We start from the raw sequence: 19,395 nt of genomic DNA, 5'->3' as shown, positions 1-19,395 counted from the left end.
GGATTGGCTACATCAGGGGTGTATGCAAAGGAGTTCCTGCTACAAAAAAAGCCCTGCTTAAACTGATCACACTTGCTCAGCTTATCCTATTTCACAGGGTTGATGTGATGATCAAAATAAATTGTGTACCATTCTGAGCTCCTTGGAAGAAGGCTAGAATAGAAATGTGCTCAATACATAAACAAACAACCTGCAAGAACAGAGTGCTTACTACCAATTCCACTGGCAGGACTGGCTCAACCAGTAGGTGTGTTGGGTAACCTCTTACAACAGCAATATGGGAGAGAGGATGATGCCAAAATAATCTTCCCCAAGCCTACAAAGTGGGAGTCTGTTCCCACCTCCAGTTTTGTTCAATGTTGTGCACATCTGCTTATAGTACTCTATCAGTATAGCAGCTAGAATATCGGACCAGGATATGAGAGAACCAGTTTCAAAATCCTCATCCTACCTCAAAGCTTGCTGGGTGATGTTAGGCTGTTCTCAGCCTACCTACTTCACAGGCTTGTCATGAGAATTAAATGGAGAAGGGAGGGGCATGTACTCTGTCCTGAGCTCCTTAGAAGAAAAGCGGGAGGAGGGGGCAGAAGTATCAGGTAGAAAAAAAGTACCATATTACTGAGTCCCACTCTGTGTAGGATGCTTCCAGACCATAAAGGGATGGTAGACATCCAATCACTGGAGCTGTTGAAGGGACTGGAAAGATTATGTGTTCCATGTGGTATCACCCTTCTGAAATAGGACAGCAATATTACAATCCGCTTGCTATTGCCAGGGGTGGAGCGCTCTTGTTTAAAAGATCTCTAACGCCAGGAATTTTGATGTGACATCGCCATGAGCTGTTCTCAAACAGTTTCAACACACCCTGCTGGAAGAATGCCACAATTTCTATTAGTGATTCTGCAAATACACCTTCCTGTATGCATCCTGCTAAGTATAAACATATATTCCTGGCTGTTACTGGAAATCCTGCTTCCTCAGCATGGGAAGACAAATCCCCAAACCCTGTGTAGGTTGTTCCATATTTAGACTTTATACCCTGACTGCTTTGACAGTTCCTGGGCTGATTCTGATTCCAGTGCAAGGAGAAAGTGGCACACTGCTGCATTTTGTTGTTTGTGTGGCTTGAAATGAGTTTGGCTGGAGTACTGGTGGCTATGGATAGCTCAGGCTAGCTCTGTCTTATCAGATCTTGGAAGCTAAGCAGGGTCTGGCCTGCCTAGTATTTGGATGGGACCTCCAAGAAATACCAGGGTCCTGATGCAGAGGCAGGTTGTGGCAAGCCAGTTTGGTGTAGTGGTTAAGTGCACGGACTCTTATCTGGGAGAACTGGGTTTGATTCCCCACTCCTCCACTTGCACCTGCTGGAATGGCCTTGGGTTAGCCATAGCTCTGGCAGGGGTTGTCCTTGAAAGGGCAGCTGCTGTGTGAGCCCTCTCAGCCCCACCTACTTCACAGGGTGTCTGTTGTGGGGGGAGAAGATGTAGGAGATTGTAAGCTGCTCTGAGACTTTGATTCAGAGAGAAGGGTGGGGTATAAATCTGCAGTCTTCTTCTTCTTCTCTGAACCTCTCTTGCCTTAAAAACCCTGCAGGGTTGCCCTGAATCAGCTGTGACTCAGCAGAACTTCCCACTACCACCACTGGTGACTACACTGGAGTAGTCTTCAAGACCCAGCTTTTAGAGGTGGCATTAAAAAGGTCTAATTTTCAAACCCGTCAAATAATCTTGAACAAAATACATAGGCAAATGTTAGAGGTCTGTCATCTGGGGAAATACCTAGCAAGTCTGTTACTCCAGTCAGTAAGGCTTGTGTTGTGCATGTTAAATGCTGTCAAGACACTTCTGGCCTATGGTGACCTATGAATCTGGCCTATGAATTAATGGCCTCCACAATGTCCTGGCAATGGACTTGTTCAGATCTTGCATCCTGAGACTCAGGGCTTCCTTCTCTGAGTCAATCCATCTCACGTTGGGTCTTGGTAGCACCAGCAATTATTTATAAATCATCTTAAACAATAGGCACTAGAGAACCGAACTTTTGCAACAACTGATCATTGTGGTGGGCAATGGGCTTTTGGAAGATCTCTCTGCCAGCTCTGTGTGGTACTGTTTTTCTTTGTAGATCTTCACGTTAAATGGGCTCTGAAGCAATGCACTGAAACAAAGGAGAAGTGTAAATGGATGCTACACACTTTGACTCTCATGAAATTCCCAGGAATTGGATCCAGACTATATTTTCCATCAGTGGAATGAACTTCCCTGCTTTCCCCCCTCCCACTGATCTCCACAAAATGCTGCTCCTGGTGGTTGGGGAACCCAGAGGAAACACCGAGGGCTGGGGGCAGGGGAGAGAGGAGGGTTCAGTGGGGAGGGAGAATCAACAACAACTGCCTCTCCAGTAATGTTAGTAGAAAATTTAGCCTGGGTTCCTCCCCCTCTCTCATTTAAGTAGGAGTGAAAAAATAAATCCCATGATACATGTTTTAAAGAGGGTCTGCATTTTGCTGTCAAGTGCTTTGATTCTATATTGAACATTATTTACACCAAGTATAGAAAATAAGAGCTGTGAAAGAAAAGATTCAGTGGCTTTTAAAAATACTGTTTTAAGATGCTGTGTTGATATATTCCACTTGGGGGCAACCTATTTCTATACAACTCAGCACCAGAAAGATATTTATAAATGTTCATCCTGTGTCATTTCTGTTCTACTGCCTGATCTTATAAAAAGGAGATGGCTGGTAGATATTTCCGATTCCATAATGTAAGTCAGAAGGTATTTGCATGTAATTCTGTTGTCCTGTGCTTTGGTGTTGATCCTTAACTACAGGACTTTGCATAGGCCAATAGATTACAAAGCATGCTTTAAAAGCCATAGTTTTTAAAAATCTAAATTAAATACAAATAGGCTCTACAAAAGCTTACACCATAGTAAATTTGTTAATCCTTAAATTGCTCTAAAATTCCTTTCTGTGTAAAATGTGTGAGAATAACATGGCTGACCCTCTGAAGTAATTTTTAATTAGCTTTTTAATAATTTTGGAAGATTGTTGTTATTGTCAAAACATTTATACCCCACTGTTCCTTGTGGTTCAAGGTGGCTTACTATACTAGATCTTAAAATTCCCATTTAAACCAGAAAATAATGAACTCCATAGCTGGAAAGTACCAAAGAACCACCTCATCCAACCCCCCTCATGAAAGGTAAGCCCATCTTCCATCACAACTGGTATTAATCCACAAAAGGTAAATAATATATTTATTGGTGAAGTAAATCAGTGTATCTGTTACAGCTCCATTCTGCCCATCAAGGGCTGAAACATAATGAACGCTTACCTGGAAATAAACCCCACTGAACACAATGCAACTAACTTCTGCTTAAGTGACTGTAGGATTGTGCAGTTGGAAGCAGAGGTAGTATACATGATTCTCCTTCATTTCAGCCTCCCAGCAACCCTGTGGAGCTTGTTAAGCTTAGATAAAACGTACCATCCCAAGGTCAGACAGGAATGTCATGGCTGGTTGAGGGATCTGAAGAACCCAGATCTCCCCTGTCCAGCATTCTAATTGCTAGAGCACACTGGCTCATATTCTGAGGCACTTTTTTGAGCAAAAATTTAAAATACGCTGATGGTGGATTCCTTGTGGCTTGCATGAATTTCTAAGCTTTCTCCCTCCAGCGTATTGGCCAGGGCTTTTATGTGTAGAAAAAGTCCAGCAAGAACTCATTTTCATATTAGGCGCACCTCATGATGTCACCATTGTTTCACACAGGGCTTTTTTTAAGAAAAAGCCCAGCAGGAGCTCATTTGCTTATTAGGCCACACCTCCTGATACCAAGTCAGCCAGAACTATGTTTCTGGGCATTCTTGCTAAAAAAAAGCCCTGGTATTGGCTATTGTCTTTCCCTAGTGTTGGTATGCCAATGGGTGACACACCAGAATTAATAATGGATTAACTGTAATGGACTTCCTAGCAAAGACTGTATAAATTGTAAGTCCATGTCCCTTCTCTCTCTCCTTAGTGACTGCCATTTCACAGTGTTAATAGTTCTATTAACCTTTATCTTTGTTCTATCAACACTTCAGCAATTTATAATGTCTCTCCATTCTGCTACCATAACTCTTTATATCTTCAAGCATGGTAGAAATGTCAACCAGTTGAATCCTTCCTTTCCAATGGCTGGGTGATTTATGAGTGATACAGAGAGAATGAATATGGAGAGAATTATTTGACCTCTGCTATAATAACAATAAAAAGACTCAGGGACTGGATAGGCTAAAGTTCTGAAACAAACTAAAAACAATGTTTCTTTGAACAATGCACAAGTAATACATTGAATTTACTGCATACAGATGTTGTGAGTCCCACTAGTATAGATAGACTTAAAAATGCATACATACACCACACACATCTGTGCGGGGAAGGTTTGATTGTCTCAATTACAAAATAATCCACTTTGATTTTCATTTAGCTTTTTGTTAGAAAACGAAAAGAATGGAAGTGTTTACATTTTAAAATACTTATCTGGATCCTCCATATTTTCTATGTAATGAAGAAATTATCTGGGAAAAATATGATAGAAATCTCTTAGGGCTTTTGTTAATGGGAGTGGAATCTTTAGGGGTAACAAAATAGAAAGTGAAATTGAAAAACCTGTCATGAATCTTCCTTTCTGTTTCCCTTTCAGGGCACGTTTCAGAAGAGGTGGCTTCCTTATTTTAATAGATTTACTAGTGTGAGGAACACTGATGGAGTGAATAGATAAAAATTGCAGTCAGACTTGTATGGTTGAAATCTTCGCAGAATAGAACTGGGGACAGGAAGTGAGGTTTTGCTGCTTGCATATTTATTTCTGTTTTCTCTTTTTCTGACCTCCATATTATTTTGGAACCAATTACAGTCAATTAATCTGAACAGAAAGCACAGATTATTAGCAATAAGATATTTCAAACTGGCAATTGTGTCCTGGCACAGAACAGAAAATGGACGTCTACTAACTAGTAAAATACACTTAGTTTATTAACTTCATAGGAAGATTAATCCTAAGTACAACAAAAAGCAGCAGTATTATTAGCTGACTCAAGACAAGTGTGACATTTCTAAGAAGCAGAACAAAAACACCATTCCATTTAGATAAGGCATCTAATTTGGGGAGAATCATAAATCTGGAATAATTATGTGATATACTGAGGTTCCTGACAACTAAACTGTGAAATATTGTGGCTTCAGTTGCAATAAACTCCTGTAATAAAATTCTATTTTAGTCACCTGGAGACTTGAAGCTGGGAAGACTAGCTTGGTCTCAAAATAATCTGCTGGGAGGCCAAATGCAAGACAGTCCCTTGTCAGCTTCATTTACCTCTCTCCCCCCCGCCCCCCACTGACTTGCTTAGAGCTCCACCCCCTATTAGTTGTAAAGGAAGGCAAAAGAGATAGAAAGCCAGGGCAGTTCCTCTTCTGCAAGTTAGGCTACCAGCAAGTCCTGTTGCCACAACCTCGCCTCCTCCTGCCATAGATTTGCCTTCAGAATGGCAACTGGGAGGGGCCCTGGCTTGGGGTCAGGTTATATGAAGGACTGCCTTCACCCATACTGTCCGGTCCTCCAGTTAAGATCTGTCTCACAAGCTGTCATGGCTCCTGCTGGGTAGTTTATGAACTGAGACATGGAATCTTCAGAAGAGGAACCAGTATTGCCATCTGAGGGAGAGAAGGGGAGTCAGGGAGACCCTCTGAATTGTAGCAGCCCCCTCACACTCTGACATGTCAGCTCTTGGGACCAGCCTTGAGGGACCTGATGCTGGGGCTCCACCACCAGAACAGCTGTCCTCCCAGATTCTGGGGCAGCTGTGCACCAGCCAAAATGGATCAGGGCCGAGACCACTAATCCTTCAAGATTCTCCCCAACTTGCCAGAAATGTCAAAGGCAGCAGGCTTGCACAGATACAACTGAGAAAAGAGGCAGCACTCAGCAACTAGCCAGTTTTCCACACAAGCTGACTTTTGGCCCCATGAGGACCAAGCCAGGAAAATTCCAGAGGCTGCCTCCAGAACAGCTGGGGCTGCTTTCCCCCAAGTTTAAGTTGAGGGTTAGGAAGGGAGCTTTTCTAGATTGAGTGCTTAGCAAGAAGAATAACCTTGGGCTCCAAACCCTGCCCAGCCATAGATGGCAGAATAAGTCCCTGTTCTTTAAGGACACCAATAGGCTTAGAGGCCTGAGGTCAAAATATGTCATTCTCTAAATGCCACCACACCTCCTGGTCTTCAAAGGTGAAGTAGGTGGCAACTAGAGACCAGGCATTTTCAAGAGTGACACCCTGCTTATGGAATGCCCTTCCCCTTGTGGCTTTCCTGGCACGTTGGTAAAATGTTTTTGTTCTCCTTAACCCTTAATTAAGGGTTTGATTTTTAAGACCATTTTATAAAGCACTGTTATTTGAAGGTACTCAGTGATCTGTTGTTTGACCAATTAAAAAAAAGAACATGGAATGTTTTTGGTTTTTTATTATGTTCATTGAAGACGTGGCATAACACTTTTCTAAATCGTCAAACTGGTGTCCCTCAGAGGAGTCATTTGGCAGCAAGGTTTCCAACTGTCAGTCTTTAGCCAATGATGTTAGCTGGCCTTGTGAATGATGGCTCTGAAAAGAGCTGTTGGTGGAAGTTTGCGCTGCCCCATCTCTTGCTTATTTCATCAGGTTGTGCAAGTCGGTCTTGTTTACAAGGGATTTTAATTAACTGGTTGACTTGTGTTGTTGATTTTTAGATGGTTGTCCTGGAATATGGAATTAGTCTGTTGAAGATAATTGTGAGCAGTGAACTGCATAATGTGTCTCAATTTAATGATTATATGAATTATTTATGCAGGCTTCTTTTGAGCTAGCCATGGGTGAGGAAAAGTGGCTTTAATGTACTCTTAAACAAAGAACTTGTCCAGACCTCAACTTTTGCTTCTCTACACAGTTTTGGCTCCCACGCAAGCCATTTCTGGCTCAACATTAGGAAGAACTTCCTGACAGAGCATTTCCTCAGCGGAACAGGCTTCCTTGGGAGGTGGTGGGCTCTCATTCCTTGGAGGTTTTAAAAAAGAGGCTAGATGGCCATCTGACAGCAATGCTGATCCTGTGAATTTAGGTGGAGGTATTTGTGAATTTCCTGCATTGTGCAGGGGGTTGGATAAAATGAGCATAGAAGTCCCTTCCAACTCTATGATTCTATGATTTATTTGCAGTCTAGGTACTGCCACCAGATGCACTGGAAGTTGAGTTGCCAGCTCCAGGGAGGGAAATACTTGGCAATTTGGGGGTGGAGCCTGAAAAGGGCAAGATTTGGGGAAGTGAGGTACTTCAGTGCGGTATAATGCCGTAGAGTCCACCTTCCAAAGCAGCCATTTTCTCCAGGTAACCTGAACTATGTCATCTGGAGATCAGATGTAATAGCAGGAGATCTCCAGCCACCACCTGGAGGTTGGCAGCCCTAACTGGAAGTCTCACCCAGTGTCAAGACTTCCTTCCCTTCCTTTTGCCCAAGGTGCTTACATTTCAAAACTGAAAAAAGATAAGGGGAGGTGGAGAGCCAAAAACAGATACAAGTCAATTTTAGATACTCTGATTTCAACATCATAACACTGGTGTGGAAAATAAAGGCAAGAGTTTTTGGTCTGCTGTACATGACCCCTAATATATCAGGGCCTAGAAAAACTTTGTGGAAAAAGAGGAGAAAGTCTGTACTTAAAAACCTGAAACGCTATTTTGAAGTCTGTCCTTCAAAATCTGAAGAAACTTACTGTTACGTGAGGATCTTATGGGGAGATTATTTAGAAGACTGGGAAAGGCCTAAGAAAAAGAAAAGAGTTGAGATTTGAAATGCAGCTGCACTTCCTAGATAATCCACCTCACAGGTAAATAGGACAATGATGCATTTGTTCTGTGTTGGATGGAAAATGCTTTACATCATGGGAGGGAACAAACATAACAATATGATTAATTCCAGGAGAGAAGCCACTCTCTAACATTAAGACACTAGACAACCAAGACTTATCAGACCATGTAATCAAGATCTTAGGAGCAATTTCCCCGGCTTGGTGCTTGAGTCAATGATTATGATGTTTGAATGAATGACTCAGTATGCCTGGACATGGGAGAACTCACTCTTACGTGTATATATGTCTTATCTCCTTGAATGGGATGCCTCTCTGTCTTAACCTGGGAGCTGCCTTCTGACCCACATCTCACTCCTTACACATGGCCTTCTATGGAGACACATGTCTCTGCCAATGCGCCCTCTAAGCTGTGGAGTCTTGTGAGCAAAACTTCTACTTCATAAGCTACTGGCATTGAAACTGTGAGCTACTGCATACATTAGTTTGCTCTGGGGCCATTTTTCCTGAGCTAAGACAAAAATGTGTGAGCCACAGGCTAAAAAACTGTGAGCTAGCTCACACTCAGCTTAGAGGGAACATGGGATTCTCTGCAGGTCCCGACAATGCCTTCATAGTCCCATACACATGATGCTGGACAAGTGGGCCATTTGTGATAGGGAAAATACTCTTTAGATTAGGCTTCTCTCGCTTCATTTGACTGCAACCTGAATGTCAACTGAATCTACTTGAATAAAAGTAAGTTTCCTTTTTCTTTTTGCCATTTACTTCTTGGGAATTTTGTTTACTGCACTCAGTATCATGCTTCTATGACTGGGCAAAACTCTGCTATAGTAACCAAATATCCCAATAAACGAAAGAGACGGAGGGTGCAACACTGACAAATGCTTCCATATCTAAAGAAATTGCAAGTATTGCTATGACATGTTCTTGGAAGACCCACAAATGGATACAGCACCCTGGCAAATCAGGATGTGTCATACCCATTTGTATCCATTATGAAAAATTACTAAGGCAAATACTCAAGGACCTGATAGAACCAAGGCCACCATGACTGGAAAAAAAAAATATTACACCCACTGTGAATGATTAAAAGACTGCAGGTTGCTACAGAAGTAACCTAACTGCCGTTGCAAGATCTAGTGGGGTTATCCGTTAAACCAGGAGAGCCATAGATGTTGAGTGCCTATGCAAATTATACTGGAAGTTTAAAGCAACAACAACAACAACAACAAAACACTAGGCATGATTTCCCAAGAAAATATCTAAAGGAGGCATTTAGACAAGCGAGAGATGGCAAGAGTGAAAACCTGCCATAGGAACTCTGTGAGTTCAGCCTTGTGCTGTTCCCTCAGCTACAACAGATGAAATGGCAAGCAGCCCAGAAAATGATGAACCTCTAAAACAGATGCTGCAGAAACCATTCCCTGGAATCATTGTCCAGGCTTGCATAGACTTACTGTGCAGGAACTCAATAACAACCAGATCCTAAGCCAACCAGTTTGGCAAAGACCCAAAGGGACCAGGCTGCTGAAGTTATCACTTAATGTCCATCTGCAGTGGACAATCCATAGTTTATGTATACAATATGGAAATCTGTCTGGGGCAGGGGAGAGAGGAGCAAATAAGCTATGTAAATGTTTCAGCACATTCATATTGAAACAATCAAACGTGTTACCAGTGGTCAAAATGTGCAATGGTCAATGCTTAATACAATGAGCAATTGAAATCCGGAAAGACTGCCTGATTGTTTTAGTAAATTCTATGGGCAGCTGCAGTCCCAAAAACATTTGAGGAAAGAAACACATCAGTGGCATAATCCTTTCTGTTCCCAAAGTTTACCTTCTCCAAGTTGAAACCTTTGTCTACAGCACCCACTGTCCTCATTCTGGGGTACTAACTAACCCCAAAGTTAGCTAGCAGTTAAAGCAACTAACCCATTTGAGAGCACTGCTACAAGCCAAGGTGAAGCCAGTCACTTTCAGCAAAATTACAATTCCAAACCCCGGGAGGGGCGGAATGGACAGGGTAAAATAGCCAAGGACACAGCTCAGAGATGCAGGAAGCAGCTCCGAATGGAACAAATCATGTAATGGTCAAGCAGGAATTCAACCTGTGGCAGCCCTTTCATTTTGTTAAATAGTTCCCACGAAGAACTTATAAGCAATCCTTTAACTTGCATAGACCCAGGAGAAGCTGTACACGGCTACCACAGGAATTCTGCATGGATGTTAAGTACATATATTTAGAACCCCAGGGATTCTAGTTCAAGGCCTACCATACCTCTGTTCCTGCTGGCCCAGAAGCACCCAAGAAAACATTTTCATTGTTTATAGCCCATCCAGAATCGTGTATTTATGGGTTCCCTTCAGGTTCACAGAGGGAATGAGGAAATAAACCAGATGTACCCTTCTAGGAGGAATAAAGTACCCTATTGTAATGAACATTTTGGCAGCAACTTAAGCTTAGAAACAGGAACGCACCTGTCACAGCTCTCTGCTTCCCAAGCAGTAATGGCTTTGAAACTGCCTTTATCAACTTGATATGCTCCCAGACTAGGGGTGCGCAAACTGGCTCTTGACCAAATGTGGTTCAGTACAGAAACAACTATGCCTCACTTAAAAAAACCCCAAAGTCTTAAATTGGTGGAGGAGTAGGTGGGATGCTAGGATAACTGGCATGTTATGTGATTGGCAGGCAAAGATTTTTTACAGGATTAAAGCGTTTCTTATAACTGCTTTACAGAAAGAAAAATTATAGAGTAAGCCAAGAGCAAACCATTCAGAGATTTATGTCAAGTGCTAAAAAACCCCCATGTTGGGTGCTTCTGTGTCTATCTACTGCTCATCAGAACACTTTTATGTATGTCACTTCCTACTCAAGGACTGCAGAACTTTATGGGTTATTAATCAGCATATCAATTATCAGTAACTAGCAGGGGAGCCTGCCCTATTTCCTCTCCCCCCCCCCTTTCCTTCCCTCATAGCCTATCCCTTTTTTTTGCTTCTTTCTCTACTTGTCATCTACCTTTATCAGTTTCTCTTCAGCTTTTTCTCCTTCCCTTCTCCGACAGCCTCTCCTTTAAAACCTCTGCAGTTTCAGCTGCTAAGTCAGGCAGGGCCCAGTTGACTGGCAAGGAATCCTCAATAAGTTAAAGTGTGTGTGTCTTAACATCACACACACATTACTTACTTTCTCCCCAGACTTCCCGTTAGCTTGCAGTCCAGTCAGAAATCTGGAGCAGAAAGTTGCTGATTTCCCTTTTCCCCTGATATCATACCGCCCACCACCATCCTGTGTAAAATCTGCCCCCGTTTCTCCTAGTGTCACCTGAGGTCAACACTTAAAGGGGTATATTTCATTAGCATTCCTAATGACAAGCTGGGGAGTAAGGAAGTACACAGACTTTTTGGATCACTTTGTTACTACAAGGCACAAATTCAGGATAGCTACAAGTCAGATTCTAGGTACAGCTAATTTTTTTTTTTTAGAAAAAGCCCAGCAGGAATTCATTTGAATATTAGGCCACACCCCCCCAATGTCACCTTTGTTTTGCACAAGGCTTTTCTTAGTAGAAAAGGTGCAGCGGGAACTCAGTTGCATATTAGGCCACACCCCCTGACACCAAGCCAGCCAGAACTGTGTTCCTGTGCGTTCTTGCTAAACCCCACCCCCTGCATCTCAGTTCCCATTATTCGTACTACATAACAGTGGTCTGTTAAAGTGCCATCTGTTGGACGACTTATCTTTGTGTTTTGCCTCCTTTTAGTTTTCATACAGATTATCCTGTTTGTTCGTTCTTCCTTTCTTCATGAATGTGAATGAGAAGTCTGTTATGCCTTAAAACGAAGATAAAAATAGGACGAAGGCTGATGGTGCAAAATCAGGTAAAAATATACTTTATTAATTAAATTTCCATGTTTTTGTTTTGCCAGGAGGCTTCATCAGGGGAATGTGTAATACATTATTACAGCACTTAGTTTACATAAGTATAGTTAGAATTATATACTGTACATATTATATTAAGAATTAAAATCTGGGTCCTAAAATATCAGTGACATACAAAACCACTAGAGCTTATTCTGTCCTTGAAGATAAACTCCTTGTAAAGAACTGAGATAAGGCTGCCCAGCACCCAAAAGATTTTGGCTCAAAAGTAAAGAAATCTTTTGACTGTGCCTAAATGAACGTTACTAACCTGTTCGTCTTGCAGCAGTTCTTTAAAAAGAGTAAAAGATCAGTAGGTAATTGTCACTGGAAGAACTTCACTAAATTCTGGCATCGTTGATGTAATCTTTCCCATTTTTTTACAGATGTTGATGCAGTTCTAAAGACACATGTAACCATTTCAGTGTCATGTCTCCCATTTTTAAACAGCTGATGCAATTCTAAAGAAGCATTTAACCCTTTAGGTGAGCAGTGCTTTTTTTGTAGAAAAAGCCCAACAGGAGCTAATTTGCATATTACGCAACAACGCCTGGCCTGAGAGTATGTGGCTGCCGCATGGCGGTTTGGGCCAGCTGGAGCCCTGGCCAGCCCAGGAGGAGCTCCGCCCCTGTGGGCTCTGGCAGAAAAAAAGCCCTGGGTATCAGTGTCTAGAGTCTAACAATCCAGTCTGCTTCTTTTTTCAGTAGCACCCTTTTTAAAAAAAGACGTTAATTTCTGCACAGGCCCAAAAATAAAACCAGAGGGACCATGATTAGTCTCAACAAAGTGTTTAGCCAATGGGGCAGTTGTCTTTTTCAATTTTATATTACTTTTTATGTTCTGCTATGTATGTTCTTAGCTTTCTGGTTTCCAACCTAAAGGTTTTCTTTACAGGGGCATTGGATGATATATATAACCTGTGTAGAGTTACCTGTTGTAAAATCCTTTAGCATGTATTTTTTCTTATCTAAAGGGTTGATAAAGTATTTCATATTACATGCTAATTTACAGCAATCGTTCTTATATTATTGTAGGAAAGACTGCATATAATCTGATCACAAGCAGTTTCTCCTTGAGTATGAGTAATTTCTTCCTGTTTGCAATGTGCTAAGCAAATGGTCATAATATGCCCCCGAGCAGTCCATCTCCTCCTGCAGGTCAGATCCTCTGACTATCCTGAAGAGCTCCACTCTACACTGTATAGGCACAGTGATGGTGGGAAAATGTTTCTTTCCCACCATAGACTATGCTTTAAAATGAGCTTCTGCCTGTGTCCTACTGGATTTGGCCCAATAGGTCTTTCTCCACTTTGCTTTAGCCATCCCCCTTCTCATCTGCAGAATACGGACAGATTTAAACCTCAAAACCAGGGATTGCCTATGGTAATTGTAGGTTAATGTAGTAGGGTGCAGCATCTTTAAGAGGGCGTGAAGTTTCAGGTAGGGATAGGATCCAGAGACAGGTGACTACTACTCAGGAGCCAAGATCTGTGTGGACTAAATGTCCCTGATAGAAGGCCATTCTTCATGTGCGCTGGATTTATTGAGGTGGCTGTCAATTTATTGTTCCGTCACCCTAAACTGGTTTGCAGGGCTGAGGAAGGTTGGTTTAAGGAACTGCTGCATTCTTTTTCTAAAGGGAATGAAAGAGATCCTGTTCCTTTCTTCTTCTGGTGCCAATGCTGGAATTAAACCTTAAATCCACAGATCGTTGCCTGCAGCACAGGGCTATATATGTAGAACACAGCATCTCTGCATGTTCTGCTGTGCAGCGAATGGTTGGTGCTGATTTGGGGAATCCTAGAAAAGAGAACGACAGTGGGCCAGAGAGAGCAAAAAACTAGATCATCACTGACTTAATGAGTTACAATTTGCAACGCAGACATGTGGGAACCTTTTGAGGCCCCGCTGTACACCTCACCCTCTAGCTTCTTGGCACAGAGTATGCTTCTGACAAGACATGCAGAACCACATCATCTTTACACTCAGTGTTAATCAGGGTATCCAGCAGCACATGTTTGCCTATAAGAACTCACTGAAAAGGTGGAACCATTTCACAACCATAACTGTATTCTCATACAGAACTTGAAAACTGCCCAAGGGGAAAGCTAAAAACTCATTAAGTCCTCCTTGTGTAAAAGCTCCGGGCTTCTCTTTCACACGGTTTCACTCTGTATCAGTGCTATAAAATCTGATTTTGCTTAGAACACCCCTATAGGCGGGCCAATTTTTTTTTTTTAAATACTACTTTTTAAGTAAGCCTGTTTAGAACCTGCTGCCTGCTATTTGGGTCTCTTCTCTCATTACTCTACACCATTAAAAAAAAAAGTGCTGCACCCATATCTGGCAATGGCCACCTGGTATGTCTCTCCATGGCATTTTATTGTCAAACTAGGAAAGTGTCAGAATACAGTGAGGCCGATTTCTCACTAGCAGTTGCTCCGCCCATGGACTTCTGTTTTCCCTGGTTCAAACAATGAATTCCCCACCAGTTGCTCCAAAAAACAGGAACAAGAGTAAAGGAAATGGGAAGCAGCTGTGGATCAAAATGCGCCTGCACAGAAACTGGTGGGGAATTGGTTACTTGAGCCAGGGAAAGCAGAAGCCCAGGGGCGGAGCAACAATGAGTGGTTCGAGGGATAAGCTTTCAAAAGTCACAGCTCCTTTCATCAGGAATGGAGACAAAAAGGCTCCAAGATCTCCATTCCTGCTTGTGTCTGAAGAAAGGAACTTTGACTCACGAAAGCATATACTTGAAAATCTTGTTGATCTCTAAAGTGCTACCGGATTCCAAATCAGGCCAACTAGGGTTGCCGGATTCACTTTGGCCACCAGCAGGGGATGGGGGATATAATTGCCAGATCCAGACTGGGAAACTCCTGGAGCGTTGGGGATTGAACCTGAGGACGACAAGCATCTCAATGGGGTCCAATGCCACCCCCCAAAGCATCCATTTTCCCCAGGGGAGAACTGATCTCTGTAGTCTGGAAATGAGCTGTAATCCAAGGGGGACCCCCAGATCTTACCTGGAGGCTGGCATCCCTAAATGCAACAGGGTTAACTTCTGAAACTATCTTCACGATACAGCTTCTGAATGCTGACTTGTAATCCTGAGGCACCCTTTCTCTGCGAGTCTTGCCCTAACGCCTCCTTCAACATGCTTAGGCTCGAGTTTGTAAGCCCGCAAATCCTACGCACGCTTACTTCCAGGTAACAACGCTTCCCGCACCCACCCCACCCCAAAAGGGGACTTGCTTCTATAAATAGCTGCCAAGGCGCTGAAACCAGGCCAGTCCAATAAGATAGCCATTAAAAAGAAAACGCAGTTGGGCAAGCGAGGCGAGAAACCCTGTTCCGAATGCAAACCTCCTTCCTTGCATGCCTGGACGTTGCGCGGCACTAACCCGGCTCGGGAAAGGGGCCACGCAGGCCGGCTCCTGAGGTGTTCCCTCCTCCTCCTCGGCACAGCCAGCAGGCGGAGCCGCCCGGACGGAAGATGGCTGCGCGCGATGACAAGGCCCGTCACGTGGGACAGCCGTCGCTGGCTCGCCCGCCCCCAGCTCAGTCGCCGTCCCAGACCCCTCGGGCCGCCAGCTGCTGTTGCCGCCGCCGCCGCTCCGGTCCTACTATGTCCCTCTGGCTGCAGGCAGGCAGCCCGCGCGAGGAAAGCCACCCACCCGCCCGGCGGCCGAGCCCAGCCTAGGCTTCCTCCAGCGCTCCAAAAGGCCAGCCAGAAGGTCCCTCCTCTGCAGACGCCGCCGCTGCACGCCAGCCTCTCTCCCTTCTCCGTCCCGCACTAGCAGTCAGGAGAAGGAAAAGGAGGGCGGCCCGCGGAGGGAGAGCCAGCAAGCGAGCCAAGTGAGTGCCTCAGGTTGCCAGATGCGCCACAGCCCGGCCGCCACCGCGCTCTGAGTCTCCAGCGGAGCTCCGAAGACAGGCAAGCAGGGCAGCGAGCACGAGCAAAGGGCAGGTTTTAGACAGGAGGCTGCGGCCGTGGGGAGAAGCGGAGCTGCCTACGGTGCGGACGAGAAGAGGAAGACGGAGAGGAGAAGAGAAGGTGGGGTCTCCAGGCCCTTGCGTGAGGAGGAAAGGAGCTTGGGGTGGGGTGAGAGGCACTGGAAGCCAGAGGTGTTGCTTTCTGCCAAGTCTTTGGCTAAGCAGCGGCTGGCTCTGAAGGAGGCGGCAAAGCGTGCGGGTGGAGTGAGGTGAAGAGTAGCGTAGCCATGGGTGGCATTGAAGTAAGATGTGTGGCGTAGTCGGGGGCTGTGGTTGGCCCGGTGGGTTGCTAGGATATATTTGCTTTGGTGGGGATGGAGGCCGAGAGGAGGGGGGTTGGGTGCCGTGGTAAAGTAGAAGAAGAACCACTGAAGGAAGCTGCTTTCCGGAGGAAGATGACAGCCGCACAGCCGAAGTGGACGGGGAATGTATTTTGTTATACTTGGAGAAGGGGGCAGCTGTTGTGCTCAGAGTCTGCTTAGGTTCCCTCTAAGCTGCAGAGACTTGTGAGCAGAAATTCTACGTTGTGTTAAACTTGTGACCTACTGGCTTTAAAGTTGTGAGCTGCTGCATAAATTATTGTGCTCTGGGATCATTTTTCCTGAGCTAAGACAAAAAATGTGTGAGCTGGAGGCGAAAAAGTCTGTGAGCTAGGCTCAGCTTAGAGGGAACACTGGTTGTGACGTGGAGCAGAGGCAGTGATGATTCTGGAAGCCTGATCCTTAGGACTGCATTGGGATTCTCTCTGAACTTTGCGGGGCTTACTTTTGAGGAACGGTTCAAGTGGACTGGCGTTGCAGTCCTGAACCAAGTTATATCCCTGGGTTTGGAAGGGGGTAGCTCTGTTTAAGATTGCAGTGTTCCTCTCATCGGTGATAACCTGAGAGAAGCGTTCAGCATGAGGTGGAGGGAAGGTGTCACAGCATGAGGCTAAGTGCAGGGTGGTTGTGTGCAACACAGAAATTATATGGTGTGTTGGGGTGACAGTGCATGAATAACAATCATGCCAGTTATATTGTTATGTTTGGTTGAAGGGTTTCATGTGGATTTTATCGGCCACAGCAGCTGTATAAGGCCGGGAGGTGTTAGTACCCCCATGCTTTGGATGACGTCTTTGTTTGAGAGACAGTGGCTTGCCCGAAGGCCACTTCGTAGTTGATGAGATTTAAGGTGGGTAGCTAAAAGTAGTTTTCATCAGAGGATATGGTGTCTGTACGGGCAAGGTTAAGGAGAAAAGCTTCGTGTAACTATGTTTGTGTGATTCGTGTCACAGTTAGAAAAAGGAGTGTTCTAGGGTCAGCTGCCCTTTGGGGACCCTGGGGCTGAGATAATTCTTTTGAGGAAGCTGTGAAAGACAGCCAGGTATCTGAGTCACATGATAATGGAAAAAAGTTACCTATTCTGCTACAGTCGTACAGTATTATTCCGCCTAGACTGCTAGGTTTCTTTCTTAGGTTTAAAATTTTTTATTGGCATAAGTTTTCCTGTACAGTAGGAAGTGAAAATTGAAAGAATTGAATGTGTTGCAGTGTGGGACTAGTAAATGTGCTGCTTACACTATACATCAGTGGGGCTTAGGGCTAGTGCTAAAATGCTAGTGGTACAATCCTTATTAAAAAGTAGAATAATTTTTTGTAGGAGGGACCTGATGGGAGTAACTTTTGACATTCCTTCTAGTAGCCCTAGTAGGTATGTAAATATGTGGATTTTGACAGTTGTAAAATCATTTTCAGCCATTATTTTTACTGTTTGTTGGGAATGCATGTGATGTATGATTGTGATACGTGTGATCACCATTTAATCTGAAAAGGGTGACATATGTATTTCAGTCTTGGTGGATATATATTGAAACCCAGTAGTTTGATACTTTTATACCAAGATGGCAAATATACCCCATCCATACAAAATGGCAGTTATGGAGATTTGGGGGGCTTGCATATGGCACACTCTCCTGGTACGTGTGGTAAAATGTAATTACTGAAAAGGGCTTTTGAGTTAAGCTAGAAGAAGAACAGGTTTTTATACCTTACTTTTTTTCTACCTTAAGGAGTCTTAAAGTGGCTTATAGTCACCTTTCCTCTGCCCACAAGAATCACCCAGAGACTTCTGAGAGAACTGTAACAGGCCCAAGGTCACTCAGCAGGCTTCATGTGGAGAAGTGGGAAATCAAACCCAGTTCTCCAGATTGGAGGCCACCACTCTTAACCACTACACCGCACTGGCTTCAGCTAAAAGTTTTTCTGGGTCCCTGCAACAAGATTGAGGATTTACTATGATGATGAGAGAAGAGCTTATACTATGGCTGAATTGCTGGCACAAACTAGCAATGATTTGTCAGCTACTTGTACCATAGTTTGGTGACTGGTTTTTCAAAGGTTAGCAGTGCCAGCAGTTGTTCCAATATGTACTTTAAATGTGGACAAACTGTCCTAAGTTCTATGATGTCATGTCTCTTTCCCATATTGAATTGTTAGTAAGAGTGGGTTCTGTGCTGTTTACATAGTTGAGTTAGTGTTCTTGCCCTTGCAGGTATTTATTTTCAGCTGCTTGCCATGTTATATTTTAAATATATATTAAAGATCTTTTAACTTAATAGTGCTGTGAGGTATTGTGAAGATCCAAACAACTCAACCTTTATGTGAACAGAATTTTAAGGCAGATTTATATTATATAAAGGTGTTGGTGGTGAAAATGTAGGGGACTTGTGCACTCTCTTTTTAACAAATAGTTGAAGGGGAAACTACTATAGCTTCCACACTTTGGGGAAAGTGTGTATGCACGTGAAAGCTTATACTCAGAATCAAACTTGGTTGGTTTGAAAGATGCCACTGGACTCAAACTTTGGCCTGTTCATTCATTGTGATTACGCTAAGTTAAATCTTGCCTACAACAAGTAGAACTGAATGTTAGTTTAGCAATGCCACCTTCTTGGGGATGCTAACCTCCAAGTGGGATCAGGGGCTCCCCCAGAATTAAAGCTCATCTGCAAAATACAGAGATTAGTTCTTCTCTGGATGCTTCTCTGGACAATTCTTTGAAGATTAGATGCTTCTCTGGATCATTCTTTGAAGCTAATGTAGTGAAGGAGTTAGAATGCTTGGGACTAGGACCTTTGGAGACCCAGATTTGAATCATGCCTCTGCCTTGGAAACTTGCTGGGTAACCTTAGGATAGCCACATACTGTCAGCTTAGCCTGCCTCACAGGGTTGTTGAGAGGATAAAGTGGAGGAGAGGAGAATTATTTAAGCTGGTTTGGGTTTCTATTGGAGAGAAAGGTGGAGTATAAATGAAGCAAATAAATACCATTGGGTTCTCCATGGGGAGCTCCAAATGTGAGATGGGCTTGCAAACGATATGTTTGAGTCACTGCTTGGTATTGCCACATTTACCTAACACAAGGAGTTGTTTTTGGCTTTGATTCAAAAGCAACAATAACTTTTGTCTTTGAACTAGTGTTTTTTTTTTTTTTAAAGGGTGCAGTATTTACTTTGAAAGCATTTTGAAGACGCAAAGAATGTTAGTGCTGTTTTTGTTTTTTTGTAGAAAGAGGCTACTCCTGGATTTGCGCTCCAAGTGATTTTGAGTAAAATATGA

At 43.6% G+C, this 19,395-nt stretch overlaps 1 protein-coding gene across 1 annotated transcript in view; it reads left to right on the top strand.

Annotated features, from left to right (window-relative positions):
- Nucleotides 1–15,626: 15,626 nt before the first annotated feature.
- SGMS1 (sphingomyelin synthase 1) overlaps nucleotides 15,627–19,395 on the top strand; it is a 113,238-nt gene continuing 109,469 nt past the window's right edge. Inside the window, exon 1 of the mRNA XM_060241251.1 lies at nucleotides 15,627–15,662. The gene's annotated coding sequence lies outside the window, so the exon portion shown is untranslated. The remainder of the gene's footprint in view (nucleotides 15,663–19,395) is intronic.

Source organism: Heteronotia binoei, chromosome 6 (assembly GCF_032191835.1).
Source record: "Heteronotia binoei isolate CCM8104 ecotype False Entrance Well chromosome 6, APGP_CSIRO_Hbin_v1, whole genome shotgun sequence".
Classification (NCBI taxonomy): Eukaryota; Metazoa; Chordata; class Lepidosauria; order Squamata; family Gekkonidae; genus Heteronotia; species Heteronotia binoei.
The sequence above is the reverse complement of the archived record's forward strand: the minus strand, read 5'-3'. Positions and strand labels throughout refer to the sequence as shown.